Source organism: Physeter macrocephalus, chromosome 9 (genome assembly GCF_002837175.3).
Source record: "Physeter macrocephalus isolate SW-GA chromosome 9, ASM283717v5, whole genome shotgun sequence".
NCBI lineage: Eukaryota > Metazoa > Chordata > Mammalia > Artiodactyla > Physeteridae > Physeter > Physeter macrocephalus.
In genome coordinates this window covers 83,891,999-83,911,460 of record NC_041222.1, presented here as the reverse complement: position 1 = coordinate 83,911,460, position 19,462 = coordinate 83,891,999, and the positions used below count along the sequence as shown (strand labels likewise).

General features: G+C 49.4%; 2 pseudogenes; both read left to right on the top strand.

The window, feature by feature from the left end:
• The first annotated feature begins 3,371 nt into the window (after positions 1–3,371).
• LOC102980715 (RNA transcription, translation and transport factor protein-like) lies at positions 3,372–7,680 on the top strand (annotated as a pseudogene).
• A 5,377-nt stretch (positions 7,681–13,057) lies between these two features.
• Positions 13,058–14,269, top strand: LOC112062533 (RNA transcription, translation and transport factor protein-like; annotated as a pseudogene).
• Positions 14,270–19,462: the final 5,193 nt, after the last annotated feature.

Below are 19,462 nucleotides of genomic sequence, written 5' to 3'. Positions count from 1 at the left end.
GCTTGTTCCAAAATAAGGGGAAGCATCCCACCTACACCCTGAGCTTGACCTTGGGGAAGCAGGCTTGGTTCCCCTTTGAAGACCTGCACCAACCCCCAGGGAGCCCCACGCACACTTCCTACCCTCGTGGCCTCAATTTTCTCATTTGCTAAATGGCTCACCTCATCAGGCCACGCAAGGGAGAATGTGAGGCTCCAAGACAACCTGGCATACAGTAGGTGCTCATTAAACACTAATGCCGCCCTCCTGGGCTCAGTGCTCTGCACACACCTGCCAAAGAAGCAGGTCACAGCCGCTGGGGCCATCAGGCTGCAACGTGTTTTTCTAGAAGGTTTTATGTGAACTACACATCCAGGAATGAAGTCACTGATCAATAAACCACAGCAGTGACCCCTCAATTAACAAATACTTATCGGTCTTAGAGACAGAATTGCCATTTTGCAAGATAATTGAGCACCAATGACCAGAAGCATACTCTGCTTTGAATAAGGACCTGAAATATGACTGGCATCCGCAGGGCATCAGCGGAGTACTACAGGCAGCCTCAGGGCCTGGGGTGATTTCTGCATCATTATCACAGGGACAGCCAGGCAGGAGCTGAGCCCTAGAGCCCACAGGATAAGGATGTGGGGCATCGTGTGCTGTGTTAGGGATTGACATGTTTCTGGTCTGTGTCTCTGAGGATGTGAGTGGTGGTGGGGGGCAGGGTGCCTTGGTTCTGAAGCTGAGGGGCGGAGGCCAGAGCAGACACCAGCAAGAGCAAAGTAGGCCTTTTAACAGAAGGAGAAACCAAGGCTCAGAGGTGAAAAGGGCAAGAGCATACAGTGAGCAGGCTACAGAACCAGGGCTCCAGGTTCAAAAGAGGCTTCGTCTCAGCTAGAGGGAGTTTTCCATGAACATTCGTCAGATGTGTGTGTGTGTGTTGGGGGGAACTTCCAGACACAAGAGCAACAGGGGACTGGGCAGGGAAGAGAGAGGGGAGATTTAAAAAGGAAAGGTTAAAAAAAAGGTAAAAAAGAAAAAAATTAATTTAAAAAAAATGGAAAGGTAGAGGATGTCCCTGGTGGCACAGTGGTTAAGACTCTGTGCTCGGGCTTCCCTGGTGGCGCAGTGGTTGAGAGTCTGCCTGCCGATGCAGGGGACGCGGGTTCGTGCCCCAGTCCGGGAGGATCCCACATGCCGTGGAGCGGCTGGGCCCGTGAGCCATGGCCGCTGGGCCTGCGCGTCCGGAGCCTCTGCTCCTCATCGGGACAGGCCACGACAGTGAGAGGCCCGCATACTGCAAAAAAAAAAAAAAAAAAAAAAAAAGACTGTGCTCCCGATGCAGGGGGCCCGGGTTTGATCCCTGGTCAGGGAACTAGATCCCACATGCATGCTGCAACTAAGAGTTCATATGCCACAACTAAGGAGGCCACGTGCCACAACTAAGGAGCCCATGAGCCACAACTAAGGAGCCCGCCTGCTGCAACTAAAACCCAGCATTACCAAATAAATAAATAAGTAAATAAAATTTTTTAAAAAAAAGGAAAGGTAAAACTGACCAAATTTTAAAATATTAAGAAACAAGATCAAAAGGCAGGCATTTCCTTCAGGAAAAAGATTCACAGCAGATACAAAAGGTAAGGGGAGTTATTATTAATATGCAAAAACTCATATGAGTCAATATGGGTTCAGTATGAGTGGAAAAGTCCAAATTCCCAAAAGAAAAGAGAGTGAAAGTCGCTCAGACAAGCACAGAAAGTCACAGAATGTGTAGAACCACAGTTTCATCTCACCAGGAACTGTCATAAGGCAAGTAAGACAAACAGGCATCTTCACGTGGAGATTAGCAGTCCTGGTTTAATAATAAGGCCCAGTGCAGACAGGCAAGCTGTGAGCAAGTCGGTTGGTCCACAGCCTTTCAGGAAAGCAGCTTGGAAAAGCCTCACACTTATTCTTCCTCTGATTCACTTTTGGGATCTACCCTGAGGAAAGCAAAGATTTAGACCTAGAGTGGTTTACTTTAGAGTTACTATAAGTGCCAAAAGATTGGAAATGACAAAGTTCCAGGGGGAGGCCTGGGTAACCCTTCATTATCCTAGGCCAAGGGGTTTATGATCACTTGTTACTGCAGCAAATGTGGACTGATACACTCCACACTGGATTCCTGGCACAAGAAAGCTTGGTGTATCCTGGAAGCTCAAGGAGCAATTGTTAAAAGAGCAAATAAAGGAATGATCTCAAAGAAAATACACCAGATATCAGCAGTGGTTATTTCTATTTGGGTGAATTCCATTTTTTGTTTTTATGCCTTTCTGGCAGCCACAGCTATCTCACAGCTGCACCATGCACTCACCTGCTTGGCCAACCCGGAACCAGCTGCTGAGTCAGAAGTTTATGCATTTGTAACTGTGTCAGATTTTGTCAAATCGCTCTCAGGAGAGGTTGTACCAATTTACACTCCCACCAGTGATGTAGATGTGCCCACAGAGCACGTTAATTGACTTTTGCATTAGGAGAAATGCCATATCCCAGGAAGGCTTTAATTTCCATGTCTCCCATCATGCGTGAGCTCAGCCTCCGCCCATGGGTCCAGACCAGTTTTCTTTTCTTTGAGCTGTCCTCATAGGGGCTGACGTCTCCCTGCCCTGCCGACCCCCAGAACACCTTCACTCAGCTTCTGAGTGGCTGGCTCTGTCTCCTCCGTCAGCCCTAGGGTCAGAAGTCACCTCCGCAGAGAGGTGAGGTCCCTGAGGGGCCCACAGCCCTGCCTGAACTCATCCTCATCGAAGCATCTGCTTCTCTGTAACAGACACTCAGGTCCCAGCCCAGGGACCCTGCCCCTCTGGTGCTGGTACCTCCATCTTCCCAGCAGGCCCTGAGCCAGTTGGAGATGAACTGTGCTAACTGACCCATCTCACTCTTCTGAGCTCCCCACTGAGCAAGGCCTTTAGCCTCAAGACAGAGGCCTGTATGTGGCCATCAGGAGTGTGTCCTGGACTCAAGTCCAGCCCCTGGGCCACTGTAGGCCACACCACCCTGAGGGAGAGATGCCTAGGCTGGGTGCCCTGCAATAAGTTCACCTCTTAGGCCTCAGTTTCCTATCTGCCAACCCCCAATGTCACCATAAATGTGACAGAGCAGACATCTGCAGTGCTTCCAGTAGGCAGCCTAGGCCAGAACATAGGAGGATTGGTCACTGCAGCTCTAGGCAGCTAAGGACCATGCCCCTGAGCTCTCGATCCTCCCCCAGATTATGCTGGGGCTGGGTCAGCGTCTCCCCTCCCAGGGCCCACTGTCAGCCTGTGCCATGGTTGGGGTGAGGGCTGCTGGATTGATCAATTAGTCCATGCCTGGTCCCTGCCACCCAGACCCCCCACTCTGTGGTCCCCATGGCTGCCTGCAGCCCATGCCCGGCTCCGGTGGTAGAGGCCAGCGTCCCCCACACCACGTGGACCGATGACTGTGGGTAGTGCTGACTGGAGTCCAGGGTGTTCTCAGGGTGGCACCTGGGGAGGGGCCAGCATGGTCCAGGGGTGCACAGGGACCAGCCATTCACAAAGCACCAGCACCAGCATTCACTCACGGGGTCCCAAGGTAGCCTGGCCCGTTACCACACCCCCAAAGGAAGTGATCTCCGCAAGGGCAGGGACATCCATCAGGTCACCTCAGCTGGGTCTCCATGAGGCTGCATCCTGCTCTCTTCAGAGTGACCCAACCCCCCTCAGTCCCTCCCTCCCTGCAGCCCGGGCAAGCCAGGGCGTGAACACCTGCTTTGAGAGCAACAGCTTGGGACTCCATTCACAGCAGCATTTTAATCCCACCTTTTCCAACAAGAATACAGCACAGGACTCAGCATTCCGGAAGCCCAGTAGGTCTCACACTCCACCTCCTGCCTGTTTCCCTCCACATGGAGGTGCCGGCTTCTGTGTCCTCAGAGGCATTTTCTACACATGGACACTTTCCCTCCTGGGTTTGCCCAAGTGGGGGTAGGCCAGGCACACTGCTGCCTCACTTTCCTCAAAATTCTGGTCATTGGTTTGTCTATTTATATTGTAAACACTTTCTACTGCAAAATGCAAAACAAACCCAGAAACATGCATTAAACAGCCTAAAGAATCACTACAAAGTACACACTCATGTGACACCTGTGGTGATGCCAGAACTCTGTCCTCCTGGGTCCTGACACCCCAGAGGTGGCCCCAACCCTGCTTTCACAGTAATCACAGCCTGGATGCTGCTTTGTTTTCTGTCATTTTGCTACCAAATGAACACCTGCAAACCTCGCAGACGACTCTGCAAGGGCAAGGGCAAGGCAGGAGACGCACCAGGTGAGCCTTTCCAACCTCAAAACCACAAGGGCCCAGGGAGCCTAGCTCGAGTCTGAACGCCCTGTCTGCAATGTCACGGAGCAGGGCCTCACGCCCAGAAGTCCTGCTGCTGCTTCCACTGAGAGCGTCCACGAGGCCTGTGGTCGATGTGTAGGTGCCTGCAGCATGGAGGACCATGGCCCTATACTCCGTCACTCAGGTGACACTGATGGGCTGTTTGGGGAAGGTTGCTCAGAACATCCTGGTGAGGCTTCCCACACTTCCCTTGGGCCTGTGCCAGCAGGGGAGCTGCTCTCATGGTGGGCAGTCCTGGGGGGGCCGTCCCACTCCCCCCCTCCCTCCCCAGGGAACCTAGCCCAGCCAATGGGCGAGTGGACCTTGCTGTATTCACGCTCATTGAAGACCATCACTTCCAGTTCACCTTCCTCTGTTGACGACCACATGGCGTTTTGTTGCACCATGTGCCATGTTTATCTTCCCAAGCCATGTTGTGGGCATTTTGGTGACTCCAACCTCTTGCTTCTACAAAAACAGAATAACCTCTGGAAATGCAGCTCATGGGGTAAATGCCTAGACGTGGAATCAGCTAGCCCCAGCACCCCTATCCACACCAAGGTCCCATCCAGGTCCCCAAACTCAGCTGAAACTAACAAAGCCTGTTGGCCTTGACTTGCACCAGCCCGCCCTGCTGAAACGGGAGGCCACGCCTCAACTCTTCGGGGTCTTCACGTGGTCCTCCCGCTGGCAGTGTGGAGGCCAGAGCCAGCTCTGTGAACTCCCTCACAGATGGGGCCTCTCTCCCTCAACTCCCACCTCGGGAATCACCTCGCACCCACCTTTTCTAGTATTTAAGGCATTTTCTTTGAGATAAGTGCTTGCATCCCCATAAACATCTGCTACTCTTTCTCTTATGTCTTGACTGAAGCAGTGTGCTATCAGAGAAAGTTCTGAGAAGGGGACTTCACCTATAACCCCAACACCCAACCTGACAGCCACCATGCTGCCCTGTGTCCCCTCTAGACTATTCATGGGTACATGTGTTTCAAAGTGTGTTCATTCATTCCTTCAGCAAACACTCACTAGGTCTTTCCTAGTGGGTCCAGGATCCAGCCCAGAACAGTCTAGTCACTGATGAGGTGCAAAGACCAATTCCCACCTGATCCAAGCAGTGTCCATGCTCATCGCCGACTCTGCAGGTTCCCTGTGGAGGGGGGCTGGGAGGTGAATGGTTTCACTGGGAGGACCCAGCCTGCAGCCTTGCACCCTCATCTTCTTCCACAAGAATTTAACACAAATGGCGCAAGGCCCTGCAGCCACAGGTGGAGGCAGCCAGGAGGCTCAGTGGTCTTGAGCGGGTGGTGGCACCCCTCTGCAGCCTCGGTTTCCCCACTTGCAAGGTGAGGACGGGCAGATGAGTGAATGAATGTGGTAGTCTCTGCTCAAAGGATTAGAGGATGGAAAGAAGGGACGGAGGGAGGGAGGGAGGGAGGGACACAGAGGAGGAGGGAAGGGAGAAGGTGGAAGGAAGGAGGGAGGGAAGGGAGGAAAGATGAATAGGCAGAAAGACAGGATCACAATCTGTTCAGGATAAACTAGGAAGTTGCCCCCGTATGGTCAGCTGTAAAACCCTGGACAGGTTCACTGACCTCTCTGAGCTCTCCTTGTTGACCTGCAGGATGGAAACTATAATAATAGACGGGAAGATAGCTTATCCTGATTCCCAGCACCTGGAGCTCCCAGACCCGGCACTGTTCTGGCACTTTTCTTGGCTGTGCACTTTAAGAAGCACGCCGTGGTGCTCAGTGCCCGGTCATGGTCAGCTCGTGATATACACCCCACTGTGCTGGGCTCCTCAGGGTGGGGAGGTGCTTCTCCTATCTGACTTCACCCTAACCTCACTGCGGATCAGCAGTTCAGTCGCAGGGCCAATTATAAAACAGTGTTTATTTGTTATTTAGTTGAATAAATTAATCTACTCTGAGGTACTGTGTGTACCTCTGGAGATATTTTTTGAATGCCTGCATGTTGTGCATGACAGAGAAAATCAACATCATCTGGTCCAGCCTCCAACTGATACAGGAAGCCCCTCCCTAGGACCTGAGGGGTGACAGCCAGCCCTGCTGGCATCTCTCCAGGATGGGAGCACACGGCCTTCAAGATGCCCAGACTTACTGCAGACCTGATGTTCCTGTGCTGTAACTGCCCTGGGACAGCCAAGCAGGGTCCCAGAAACAGTGAATATCCCCACCCCACCTACACAGCCGGGCCCCCGGCTGTGCTCCTGTCTGCCACATTGCAGTTCTCCATTACATCCCCCCACCTAGCCCCAGAGAAAGAATCACAGTGCGAAATGAACGAGGACATGAATTTGACAGAAAGCTGAAAATATGTGGAAACTGGGCAGAAATGTTTAAGAATGCCCTGGGTTGGGGGGCCAGAGTTGCAAGGACATGACCAACCCTCAGCCACCATATATCACACTGAGCAAGAAAGTCTTTTTTGCATTGAGACATCACTTATATACCATAAAATTCCCCTTTTAAAGTGTACAATTCAGTGGTTGTTAGCACATTCACAGACTTATGCAACCATCACCACTAATCCAGAATGCTCTCGTCACTCCCAAAGAATACCCCGCCCTCCCGACTGAAGCAGGGAGCACGATGGCTTTCAACTACCACCACCTACCTCTTCTACTGAAGAGATGAAACAAAATTTAGAAACGATGTTTGCATTGAAGACCAGAAAAGTAGACACTACAAGACTGAAGACAGAGGTAATCTAAGAAACAACCACAGCAGTGACCAGCCCAAGTTCTTTGAAAAGTATCTCAGAGATGTCAACTGTTCTTTCAAGATTCAAGATGGACAAGAAGCAATTGACTGGCTTCTTGGTTTAGCTGTTAGTCTTGAATATGGAGATAATGCTGAAAAATACAAGGATTTGGTACCTGATAATGCAAAAAATGCTGACAATGCAACTAAAAATGCAGAGCCCATGATCAATTTGGATGTAAATAACCCTAATTTTAGGGCTGGTGTCATGGTCCAGGCTAACTTTCAGAGTCAGCTCATGGTGGTTACCTGGCACTGCTTCAGGCAATTAGCATTTTGGTCCAGGAGCCCTGACACAGGATGTAGCTGCTAGCACAAACCCAGCAGAAGAGGGCTTGCCTATTGGTTTAGACAAGTATATTCTTGGTTTTGACACAAGAGATGTGGTTCTTAATGAAGCTGGTCAAATTCTGCACTTGCTGCATATAGAAGAGCTCAGAGAGCTGCAGACAAAAATTAATGCAGCCAGAGTGGCTGTTCAGGTGATTACTGCTGATCCATAGACAGACCATAGACTGGAGAAAGTTGGAAGATGAACATTTTAGAATTTTAGTTTCCCCCTTACCTAGTACTCTCTGGCATATATTTAGAAATCAAATACCACATTTTCAATGGAAGAATCCCAGAAATTTGACTATGTTCTAGAGAGCCACCATCATTGCCTTTTCTTTAATAAAGTTTAGGAAAGTGGAAAACAAAAAATAGATCCTGTACCCATCAGGCAATCACTCACCACTCAGGACCCCCCAGACCTTGACAACCACAAATCTACTTTCTGTCTCTGGATCTGCCTATTCAGGACATTTTATATAAATAGAATCATACCATACATGACCTTTTGTGCCTGGCTTCCTGCACTCAGCATGTTTTCCAGATTCATCCACATTGTAGCATGTACTGGCACTTCACTCCTTTTATGGCTGATTAATTCCATTGTTTGGATATACCACATTTTGTTTAATCCATCATGCAATGGTGTACGTTTGGGTTGTTTCTGTTTTTTGGCTATTATGAACATTCGTGTACACGTTTTTGTATGTATCTAAGTGGAGTCGCTGGGTCGTAAGGTAATTCTGTGTTAACTGTTTGAGGAACCACCAAACTGTTCTCCACAGTGGCTGCACCATTTTACTTTCCCACCATCAGTGTATGAAGGCTCCAATTTCTCCACATCCTCACCAACAGTTATTTTCCATTTTTTCTATTCTAACCATCCCAATGGGTGTGAGGTGGTATCTCACTGTGGTTTTTTTTTTTTTGCAGTACCAGGCCTCTCACTGTTGTGGCCTCTCCCGCTGCGGAGCACAGGCTCCGGACGTGCAGGCTCAGCGGCCATGGCTCACGGGCCCAGCCGCTCCGCGGCATGTGGGATCCTCCCGGACCGGGGCACGAACCCGTGTCCCCTGCATCGGCAGGCAGACTCTCAACCACTGCACCACCAGGGAAGCCCCTCACTGTGGTTTTGATTAACATTTGTGATGTTGAGCATACTTTCATATGCTTACTGACCATTTGCATATCTTCTTGGGAGAAATGTCTATTCAAGTCCTTTGCCCATTTTTGAATCGGGTTGTCTTTTTGTGATTGAGTTTTAGGAGGTCTCTACATATTACATTCTGGACACTAGACCCTTGTCAGATCTGTGAATTGCCAATATTTTCTCCCATTCTGTGGGTGGTCTTTTCACTCCCTTAATAGTGTCCTTTGATTCCAAAAGTGTTTAATTTTGATGAAGTGTATCTGTTTTTCCCTTGGTTGCCTGTGCCCAACAAAACCTTTGACTAAATTCTCCACACCCCTCAGACAAAGTCCTGTGCCCTCTCCCTGCTCAGTCTCCTGGACAGCAGGTCCATTCTCAGACCCTGGTGCGCTGCGCCCCCTGGTGGCGCCTGGCCATTCAGGACACGTGGGCGATCCAGGCCGCAAGGCACAGTTAGGCTCTGAGGGCATCAACGTTAGATGTGACAAAGCAACATCTATGCTCAAGGCTACTTTATTCCTCTGGGAAGAGAGAAAGAGGAAAACATTGCCACTTCCCAGTCCCAGACACAGCTGACCACTGACCATCTCTCTTTGTATCCTGCCCACTATACTGTGAGGTGAAGATTCCAGTCCCCACTCTACAGAGGAGGAAGCTGAGGTTTGGGGAAGTGCAGTAAGTGCCCAAGGTCCAGAGTTACTGATGGAGCTTCAGGGACGAGCTGACTCTTTCATTTATTCTTTCAACAAACATTTGTGAGGATGCATCCCCACAAAGACCCCATCTGAGCCCTGGCCAACTCAGTCAGGGACAGACTTAACAGGATTAATGCCATAGGGAACTTCAGGCCAAGACCCCGAGGATCCTGGCCTGGGGTATGGGGTCAGCGTTTGGTGCGGAGCGTGGGAGAAGGGATGTCATTGTTCCGGGGCTAGCAGCCCAGAGCTGAATGCTGACTGAAGAAACCCTGGGAGGGAGATGTCAGAGGCCTCATTGGTCCTGCTCCTGCTGTGAGTGGAACCCATTGCCCACGGAGCTCCCGAGTTCCCCGAGAGCCGGCCAGGTGGGCCCCATCACCCGACAGAAAAGTCAAGAAAAAGTGCAAAGTGCAGGATGGTGAGAACGCAGCCCTGCCCTCATCTATGTGTATGGACAAAGAACCTTGGTCTGTGTCTGCTTCACTCCTTCCCAACACGAGATTCCAGAAGGAAACCCAAGACCCAAAGGCAGTGGTTTCCTGGGTGTGGGGACACTGAGTAGGTGGAGGCAGGCATGAGGGGAGGCCTTCTTAAAATGCCTGAGTCACTTGAATATGACTTTTCAAAAAATAAATTAAAAATAAAAAAGAATGATCAAAGTGTCCTAAAATTGATGAGATGGTGGATACACAATTCTGAATATACTAAAACCACTTTAAGTGGATAAAATGTATGGGGTGTGGATTCTTTCTCAAGCAAGCTGTTAAAAAAGGGGAGGGCTTCCCTGGTGGCGCAGTGGCTGGGAGTCTGCCTGCCGATGCAGGGGACGTGGGTTCGTGCCGTGGTCCGGGAGGATCCCGCGCACTGTGGCGCGGCTGGGCCCGTGAGCCATGGCCGCTGAGCCTGCACGTCCGGAGCCTGTGCTCCGCAGCGGGAGAGGCCGCGACTGTGAGAGGCCCGAGTATCGGAAAAAAAAAAAAAAAAAAAAGGGAAATTTTCTGTGGTCCTGAATGTTCTCCGTGAAATGGTGGGAAGGAGAGCACGAGTAGTGGGCTTCCACTGGCACAGACGGGCTGGGGCACCTCCACGCATGGATGTATTTGCAGGCTCAGGACCCCCAAGGGGTGGCTGAAACACAGATTCTTGGCTCTCTCCCAGACCATCCAACTCAGCAAATCTGTAACAAGGGCCTACGAATCTGCATTTCTGAAGTTTCCTGATGATGCTGGGCTGGTCCTGGGACCCACTTTGAGAATTGTTGGCCCAGACAACCTCTGGTAGCACTGGGTACCTCTGGGGGCAGGTGTGAGAGGGAGAGGTTTCACCACACACCGTTTTGAATTTCATACTGAGGGATCAGGCTACTTAACAAAAAATACATAAATAAGATTTAAACTTAAACAATGGTTAGAACTTATCAGAATTAGGTGTGTGTTGGGCTTCTCTGGTGGTGCAGTGGTTGAATCCACCTGCCAGTGCTGGGGACACAGGTTCGAGCCCTGGTCCAGGAAGATCCCACATGTCGCGGAGCAACAAAGCCCATGCGCCACAACTACTGAGCCTGCGCTCTAGGGCCCGCGAGCCGCAACTACTGAGCCCACGTGCAACAACTGTGAAGCCCCTGAGCCTTGAGCCCGTACTCCAAAACAAAGGGAAGCCACCGCAATGAGAAGCCCGTGCACCGCAATGAAGAGTAGCCCCCACTCGCCACAACTAGAGAAAGCTTGCGGGCAGCAATGAAAACCTAACGCAGCCAAAAATAAAATAAATAAATTTATCAAAAAAAAAAACCCATTCTAACTTTAAAAAAAAAGGAATTAGGTGTGTGTAGCAGAGATGGCTAAGTGCACTCCTTTCTCTTCCTCTATCATAGAAACTTTAGTTGGGAACATGGACGGATACCTGGAACAGAAAGTACATCTCCCTGATTCCCTTCCATCTAGGTATAGCCACGTGGCTAAGTTCTGACCATAGATGTGAGTGGAAATATCCAGAAACTTCTAAGAAGTGTCTTAGAGAATTCCCTGGTGGTCAAGTGGTTAGGCCTTGGCATTTTCACTGCCATGGCTCTGGGTTCAGTCCCTGGTCAGGGAACTAAGATCCCGCAAGACTCACGGTGTGGCCAAAAAAAAAAAAAAAGGAAGTATCTTAGAGTGTAGGATGCACACTTCTTTCTCTCTTCCTCCTTCCTGCTGGATAGATGCAAGCATGATGGCTGGAATTCAAGCAGCTATTTGGGCCACAAGGCGGAGACTACGTATTGAGAACAGCAGAACAGGAAGTTAGGAGGAAACTGGGTTTCTGACAGCATGGAACGGCCACACCAGGCTCATCCTGCTTGCCTTGGGACATCCTCTACATGATAAGAAAGAACATCTTTCTTGCTTAAGCAACTGGTATGTTGGGGTTTGTGTTACTCATAGTCACACTTGCCCCGAGTGACACAGCATATAAAGTAACTGGCACAGCATCTGGCCCATCACAAGCACCCCAGCTAAGGATCCTACCCAGTCACACATGTATGACGGGAGTGGAGTAGAAATGAACCCAGGCCTGTGAGCCTGGGAGGGAAGCTGACACAAAGAAGACCATGAAATTCCACTGGTCCACCCCAGCCCTGGCCCAGCTATTGGTCATTGGTCCTTGGTCTCTGAAGGCCAACACCTAACAAAATGACATGTGTTAAGCCACACATTTTTCTGACTGTATGTTTTGCCAATTCAATTAGATTTTCCTCTTGTTGATATTGGAGTGAGTCTTCATTTCCTGACCATCTGCTGTCTGGGTGACAGGAAAGCCCTCTGAGTGCTAGAGGAGAAGCCCAGATTGAATGTGCTCCACGGACGCCCCAGGAGCAGAGGGACTGATGGCAGTGTTCCTGGGGAGGTCCCGACAGCCGCGCCACACACAGGGAAGCTCAGGCGCTGCCAGCCCCTGGTCTGAGCCTGCGTCCAGAGTTCTTCCCACTCCAGATGCTCGTAATATTATTCAGTTTAAAAAGGAAGGAAATTCTGATACATGATGCAGCATGGTTGAACCTTGAGGACATTATGCTAAGTGAAATAAGCCAGTCATAAAAAGGACAGGGCTTCCCTGGTGCCAACTCATAGAAACAAAGTAGAATGGTGGTTGAGGCAGAAAGACAGGATCACAATCTGTTCAGGATAAACTAGGAAGTTGCCCCCGTATGGTCAGCTGTAAAACCCTGGACAGGTTCACTGACCTCTCTGAGCTCTCCTTGTTGACCTGCAGGATGGAAACTATAATAATAGACGGGAAGATAGCTTATCCTGATTCCCAGCACCTGGAGCTCCCAGACCCGGCACTGTTCTGGCACTTTTCTTGGCTGTGCACTTTAAGAAGCACGCCGTGGTGCTCAGTGCCCGGTCATGGTCAGCTCGTGATATACACCCCACTGTGCTGGGCTCCTCAGGGTGGGGAGGTGCTTCTCCTATCTGACTTCACCCTAACCTCACTGCGGATCAGCAGTTCAGTCGCAGGGCCAATTATAAAACAGTGTTTATTTGTTATTTAGTTGAATAAATTAATCTACTCTGAGGTACTGTGTGTACCTCTGGAGATATTTTTTGAATGCCTGCATGTTGTGCATGACAGAGAAAATCAACATCATCTGGTCCAGCCTCCAGCTGATACAGGAAGCCCCTCCCTAGGACCTGAGGGGTGACAGCCAGCCCTGCTGGCATCTCTCCAGGATGGGAGCACACGGCCTTCAAGATGCCCAGACTTACTGCAGACCTGATGTTCCTGTGCTGTAACTGCCCTGGGACAGCCAAGCAGGGTCCCAGAAACAGTGAATATCCCCACCCCACCTACACAGCCGGGCCCCCGGCTGTGCTCCTGTCTGCCACATTGCAGTTCTCCATTACATCCCCCCACCTAGCCCCAGAGAAAGAATCACAGTGCGAAATGAACGAGGACATGAATTTGACAGAAAGCTGAAAATATGTGGAAACTGGGCAGAAATGTTTAAGAATGCCCTGGGTTGGGGGGCCAGAGTTGCAAGGACATGACCAACCCTCAGCCACCATATATCACACTGAGCAAGAAAGTCTTTTTTGCATTGAGACATCACTTATATACCATAAAATTCCCCTTTTAAAGTGTACAATTCAGTGGTTGTTAGCACATTCACAGACTTATGCAACCATCACCACTAATCCAGAATGCTCTCGTCACTCCCAAAGAATACCCCGCCCTCCCGACTGAAGCAGGGAGCACGATGGCTTTCAACTACCACCACCTACCTCTTCTACTGAAGAGATGAAACAAAATTTAGAAACGATGTTTGCATTGAAGACCAGAAAAGTAGACACTACAAGACTGAAGACAGAGGTAATCTAAGAAACAACCACAGCAGTGACCAGCCCAAGTTCTTTGAAAAGTATCTCAGAGATGTCAACTGTTCTTTCAAGATTCAAGATGGACAAGAAGCAATTGACTGGCTTCTTGGTTTAGCTGTTAGTCTTGAATATGGAGATAATGCTGAAAAATACAAGGATTTGGTACCTGATAATGCAAAAAATGCTGACAATGCAACTAAAAATGCAGAGCCCATGATCAATTTGGATGTAAATAACCCTAATTTTAGGGCTGGTGTCATGGTCCAGGCTAACTTTCAGAGTCAGCTCATGGTGGTTACCTGGCACTGCTTCAGGCAATTAGCATTTTGGTCCAGGAGCCCTGACACAGGATGTAGCTGCTAGCACAAACCCAGCAGAAGAGGGCTTGCCTATTGGTTTAGACAAGTATATTCTTGGTTTTGACACAAGAGATGTGGTTCTTAATGAAGCTGGTCAAATTCTGCACTTGCTGCATATAGAAGAGCTCAGAGAGCTGCAGACAAAAATTAATGCAGCCAGAGTGGCTGTTCAGGTGATTACTGCTGATCCATAGACAGACCATAGACTGGAGAAAGTTGGAAGATGAACATTTTAGAATTTTAGTTTCCCCCTTACCTAGTACTCTCTGGCATATATTTAGAAATCAAATACCACATTTTCAATGGAAGAATCCCAGAAATTTGACTATGTTCTAGAGAGCCACCATCATTGCCTTTTCTTTAATAAAGTTTAGGAAAGTGGAAAACAAAAAATAGATCCTGTACCCATCAGGCAATCACTCACCACTCAGGACCCCCCAGACCTTGACAACCACAAATCTACTTTCTGTCTCTGGATCTGCCTATTCAGGACATTTTATATAAATAGAATCATACCATACATGACCTTTTGTGCCTGGCTTCCTGCACTCAGCATGTTTTCCAGATTCATCCACATTGTAGCATGTACTGGCACTTCACTCCTTTTATGGCTGATTAATTCCATTGTTTGGATATACCACATTTTGTTTAATCCATCATGCAATGGTGTACGTTTGGGTTGTTTCTGTTTTTTGGCTATTATGAACATTCGTGTACACGTTTTTGTATGTATCTAAGTGGAGTCGCTGGGTCGTAAGGTAATTCTGTGTTAACTGTTTGAGGAACCACCAAACTGTTCTCCACAGTGGCTGCACCATTTTACTTTCCCACCATCAGTGTATGAAGGCTCCAATTTCTCCACATCCTCACCAACAGTTATTTTCCATTTTTTCTATTCTAACCATCCCAATGGGTGTGAGGTGGTATCTCACTGTGGTTTTTTTTTTTTTGCAGTACCAGGCCTCTCACTGTTGTGGCCTCTCCCGCTGCGGAGCACAGGCTCCGGACGCGCAGGCTCAGCGGCCATGGCTCACGGGCCCAGCCGCTCCGCGGCATGTGGGATCCTCCCGGACCGGGGCACGAACCCGTGTCCCCTGCATCGGCAGGCAGACTCTCAACCACTGCACCACCAGGGAAGCCCCTCACTGTGGTTTTGATTAACATTTGTGATGTTGAGCATACTTTCATATGCTTACTGACCATTTGCATATCTTCTTGGGAGAAATGTCTATTCAAGTCCTTTGCCCATTTTTGAATCGGGTTGTCTTTTTGTGATTGAGTTTTAGGAGGTCTCTACATATTACATTCTGGACACTAGACCCTTGTCAGATCTGTGAATTGCCAATATTTTCTCCCATTCTGTGGGTGGTCTTTTCACTCCCTTAATAGTGTCCTTTGATTCCAAAAGTGTTTAATTTTGATGAAGTGTATCTGTTTTTCCCTTGGTTGCCTGTGCCCAACAAAACCTTTGACTAAATTCTCCACACCCCTCAGACAAAGTCCTGTGCCCTCTCCCTGCTCAGTCTCCTGGACAGCAGGTCCATTCTCAGACCCTGGTGCGCTGCGCCCCCTGGTGGCGCCTGGCCATTCAGGACACGTGGGCGATCCAGGCCGCAAGGCACAGTTAGGCTCTGAGGGCATCAACGTTAGATGTGACAAAGCAACATCTATGCTCAAGGCTACTTTATTCCTCTGGGAAGAGAGAAAGAGGAAAACATTGCCACTTCCCAGTCCCAGACACAGCTGACCACTGACCATCTCTCTTTGTATCCTGCCCACTATACTGTGAGGTGAAGATTCCAGTCCCCACTCTACAGAGGAGGAAGCTGAGGTTTGGGGAAGTGCAGTAAGTGCCCAAGGTCCAGAGTTACTGATGGAGCTTCAGGGACGAGCTGACTCTTTCATTTATTCTTTCAACAAACATTTGTGAGGATGCATCCCCACAAAGACCCCATCTGAGCCCTGGCCAACTCAGTCAGGGACAGACTTAACAGGATTAATGCCATAGGGAACTTCAGGCCAAGACCCCGAGGATCCTGGCCTGGGGTATGGGGTCAGCGTTTGGTGCGGAGCGTGGGAGAAGGGATGTCATTGTTCCGGGGCTAGCAGCCCAGAGCTGAATGCTGACTGAAGAAACCCTGGGAGGGAGATGTCAGAGGCCTCATTGGTCCTGCTCCTGCTGTGAGTGGAACCCATTGCCCACGGAGCTCCCGAGTTCCCCGAGAGCCGGCCAGGTGGGCCCCATCACCCGACAGAAAAGTCAAGAAAAAGTGCAAAGTGCAGGATGGTGAGAACGCAGCCCTGCCCTCATCTATGTGTATGGACAAAGAACCTTGGTCTGTGTCTGCTTCACTCCTTCCCAACACGAGATTCCAGAAGGAAACCCAAGACCCAAAGGCAGTGGTTTCCTGGGTGTGGGGACACTGAGTAGGTGGAGGCAGGCATGAGGGGAGGCCTTCTTAAAATGCCTGAGTCACTTGAATATGACTTTTCAAAAAATAAATTAAAAATAAAAAAGAATGATCAAAGTGTCCTAAAATTGATGAGATGGTGGATACACAATTCTGAATATACTAAAACCACTTTAAGTGGATAAAATGTATGGGGTGTGGATTCTTTCTCAAGCAAGCTGTTAAAAAAGGGGAGGGCTTCCCTGGTGGCGCAGTGGCTGGGAGTCTGCCTGCCGATGCAGGGGACGTGGGTTCGTGCCGTGGTCCGGGAGGATCCCGCGCACTGTGGCGCGGCTGGGCCCGTGAGCCATGGCCGCTGAGCCTGCACGTCCGGAGCCTGTGCTCCGCAGCGGGAGAGGCCGCGACTGTGAGAGGCCCGAGTATCGAAAAAAAAAAAAAAAAAAAAGGGAAATTTTCTGTGGTCCTGAATGTTCTCCGTGAAATGGTGGGAAGGAGAGCACGAGTAGTGGGCTTCCACTGGCACAGACGGGCTGGGGCACCTCCACGCATGGATGTATTTGCAGGCTCAGGACCCCCAAGGGGTGGCTGAAACACAGATTCTTGGCTCTCTCCCAGACCATCCAACTCAGCAAATCTGTAACAAGGGCCTACGAATCTGCATTTCTGAAGTTTCCTGATGATGCTGGGCTGGTCCTGGGACCCACTTTGAGAATTGTTGGCCCAGACAACCTCTGGTAGCACTGGGTACCTCTGGGGGCAGGTGTGAGAGGGAGAGGTTTCACCACACACCGTTTTGAATTTCATACTGAGGGATCAGGCTACTTAACAAAAAATACATAAATAAGATTTAAACTTAAACAATGGTTAGAACTTATCAGAATTAGGTGTGTGTTGGGCTTCTCTGGTGGTGCAGTGGTTGAATCCACCTGCCAGTGCTGGGGACACAGGTTCGAGCCCTGGTCCAGGAAGATCCCACATGTCGCGGAGCAACAAAGCCCATGCGCCACAACTACTGAGCCTGCGCTCTAGGGCCCGCGAGCCGCAACTACTGAGCCCACGTGCAACAACTGTGAAGCCCCTGAGCCTTGAGCCCGTACTCCAAAACAAAGGGAAGCCACCGCAATGAGAAGCCCGTGCACCGCAATGAAGAGTAGCCCCCACTCGCCACAACTAGAGAAAGCTTGCGGGCAGCAATGAAAACCTAACGCAGCCAAAAATAAAATAAATAAATTTATCAAAAAAAAAAACCCATTCTAACTTTAAAAAAAAAGGAATTAGGTGTGTGTAGCAGAGATGGCTAAGTGCACTCCTTTCTCTTCCTCTATCATAGAAACTTTAGTTGGGAACATGGACGGATACCTGGAACAGAAAGTACATCTCCCTGATTCCCTTCCATCTAGGTATAGCCACGTGGCTAAGTTCTGACCATAGATGTGAGTGGAAATATCCAGAAACTTCTAAGAAGTGTCTTAGAGAATTCCCTGGTGGTCAAGTGGTTAGGCCTTGGCATTTTCACTGCCATGGCTCTGGGTTCAGTCCCTGGTCAGGGAACTAAGATCCCGCAAGACTCACGGTGTGGCCAAAAAAAAAAAAAAAGGAAGTATCTTAGAGTGTAGGATGCACACTTCTTTCTCTCTTCCTCCTTCCTGCTGGATAGATGCAAGCATGATGGCTGGAATTCAAGCAGCTATTTGGGCCACAAGGCGGAGACTACGTATTGAGAACAGCAGAACAGGAAGTTAGGAGGAAACTGGGTTTCTGACAGCATGGAACGGCCACACCAGGCTCATCCTGCTTGCCTTGGGACATCCTCTACATGATAAGAAAGAACATCTTTCTTGCTTAAGCAACTGGTATGTTGGGGTTTGTGTTACTCATAGTCACACTTGCCCCGAGTGACACAGCATATAAAGTAACTGGCACAGCATCTGGCCCATCACAAGCACCCCAGCTAAGGATCCTACCCAGTCACACATGTATGACGGGAGTGGAGTAGAAATGAACCCAGGCCTGTGAGCCTGGGAGGGAAGCTGACACAAAGAAGACCATGAAATTCCACTGGTCCACCCCAGCCCTGGCCCAGCTATTGGTCATTGGTCCTTGGTCTCTGAAGGCCAACACCTAACAAAATGACATGTGTTAAGCCACACATTTTTCTGACTGTATGTTTTGCCAATTCAATTAGATTTTCCTCTTGTTGATATTGGAGTGAGTCTTCATTTCCTGACCATCTGCTGTCTGGGTGACAGGAAAGCCCTCTGAGTGCTAGAGGAGAAGCCCAGATTGAATGTGCTCCACGGACGCCCCAGGAGCAGAGGGACTGATGGCAGTGTTCCTGGGGAGGTCCCGACAGCCGCGCCACACACAGGGAAGCTCAGGCGCTGCCAGCCCCTGGTCTGAGCCTGCGTCCAGAGTTCTTCCCACTCCAGATGCTCGTAATATTATTCAGTTTAAAAAGGAAGGAAATTCTGATACATGATGCAGCATGGTTGAACCTTGAGGACATTATGCTAAGTGAAATAAGCCAGTCATAAAAAGGACAGGGCTTCCCTGGTGGTGCAGTGGTTGAGAATCCGCCTGCTAATGCAGGGGACACGGGTTCGAGCCCTGGTCTGGGAGGATCCCACATGCCGCGGAGCAACTAGGCCCATGAGCCACAACTACTGAGCCTGCGCGTCTGGAGCCTGTACTCCACAACAAGAGAGGCCGCGATAGTGAGAGGCCCCCGCTTGCCACAACTAGAGAAAGCCCTCGCACAGAAACGAAGACCCAACACAGCAAAAATAAATAAATTAATTAACAAACTCCTACCACCAACATCTTCTTAAAAAAAAAAAAATGACAGATACTGTATGATTCCATGTGTATGAAGCATCTACAGTCATCAAATTATAAAAACAGAAAGTAGAATGTGGGGGAAAGGGAATGTAGAGTTAGTGTTTAATGGGGACAGTTTCTGTTTGGAATGATGAAAAAGGTCTAGAGATCTTTTTTTTTTTTTTCTTTTTT